Genomic DNA, 1,577 nt, shown 5'->3' on the forward strand with positions numbered 1-1,577 from the left:
CTATAGCTAAAAACCTCTCCAAAAAAAGAAAAAAAAAATCAGAATCACCTGTGAAGGTTTATAAGCATATTACTCTCCAAACCTGGGTAAGACTACAGCGGGGGCAGGACCAAGTATGCTTAAAAAGTGCTATGTTTCTTCCTTCTGATTTACTCACTGACTTCAGGTCGACTGGGGCACTTCAGGTTTTGGGAGCCACTGTTTGGAGGTGTGGGGAGCTTTCTTTGCAGATTTACTACAAGTAGCAAAGAACTGGGCCCCAGGCTTTTTTTGGGATCTGTCTTGGATCTATTTTTCCCAGTGGAGGTGTTCTTTCTTTTTCCATCTCTTCAATTTTTGGCTTCTTGGAGTCAGGCCTTTACTTGGAGTCCCGGGCTATGCAGTTTTGGGGGGTCTCTGAAGCTGGTAACATCTTTCTTTTCTTTCACACAAGGTGTGCTGGGACAGGAACTCTTTGGAGACGTCTTTTCTGTGCCATGTGTTTGCATCTCTACATTTCCTGTGGCCGGAGTTCCTTCTATTGGTACTAGTTGTGGAATTTCATCTTCAGATTCGTCTTTCAGTTTAAGTTGGGCTTTCCCTTGGCCAATCTCTCTCCCCCTGCTTTGCATCCGCTCCTTTCTGGGGTCTAGGATTACTCACTGGAGCACCGCCAGTTTTTGGTGCTACATCATTTTGTAGTTCTGGCTGATGCAGCCTTGCTACCCTCTTGCATTAGCTTTTTGTTTTTCTTCTGTTTTTCATGTTCTTTTCCTTTGTGTTTCTCCCTTCCCGTTTTTTTCTTTTTCTTCTGAGTAGGAGTGGATATTCTCATCCTGACTGCTGACAAATGAGAAGGTAGGAAGGGCAACTGATTTTTTGGTTTTCACAAACAAGCGAGTCACACTCTCCCATTTCTCAGGCAATTTTTCACGACAGCAACATTTTCAACGAGGTGCTGGTCCTGCATTCCATGGTGAACCATGCATATAGTACTGCAAGAGCCACTTTTCGAGATGTTTAAGATGGTTCTAACTATAGAATTCTTGATCTCTCTTGATAAGTTTTTGGCCAGAGGGTTCACACTTACTGGAACTTTCTTTGATAGAAGGGCCTCCCAAGGTGCGATGGTAAGAGCCACCTGATCCTCTTCTCTGTGAGGAAGAAATCAAAACTAGTCAGGCGGCAAAGCTTGGCTTCATAGGCTTTATACTCCTTTTTCAAAGTCTGGAAAGGAATAATCTGAGAAATGATTTTAACTCCATGTGTGTTCAAAAGCTTTAGATAGAAATATTCTGTCTTTTCAGGAGTCAAACTGGATTCATCTTTGGTAGATAAACAAATTTCTGCTAAATCTGTCCAGGTACCATTAGGCAAGGGGAATCCGACCTTCAGTTCTTTACTAGGAATTTTCCACAGTACCACTACTGAAAATAAATTTTCATTCTCGTTCAAGAGCAATCCATTATGGTTTCTCCTGGTTCTGGCATGTGCCAACAGAGCTTCACTGCCTTTCTTATCTACCTTTCGTCCAACTGCTGCAGTGAGGTGGGGACCACAGGAGTCGCAACTAAGGAGTCGCGCCCAAAGCAGATGCC

General features: G+C 43.3%; 1 pseudogene; it reads right to left on the reverse strand.

Moving 5' to 3' along the window:
• Positions 1 to 209: 209 nt before the first annotated feature.
• Positions 210 to 1,577, reverse strand: part of LOC102486538 (ribosomal L1 domain-containing protein 1 pseudogene) — a 4,575-nt pseudogene continuing 3,207 nt past the window's right edge.

This window comes from Tupaia chinensis, unplaced genomic scaffold (assembly GCF_000334495.1).
Source record: "Tupaia chinensis unplaced genomic scaffold, TupChi_1.0 Scaffold000120_1, whole genome shotgun sequence".
NCBI classification, from domain to species: Eukaryota; Metazoa; Chordata; class Mammalia; order Scandentia; family Tupaiidae; genus Tupaia; species Tupaia belangeri.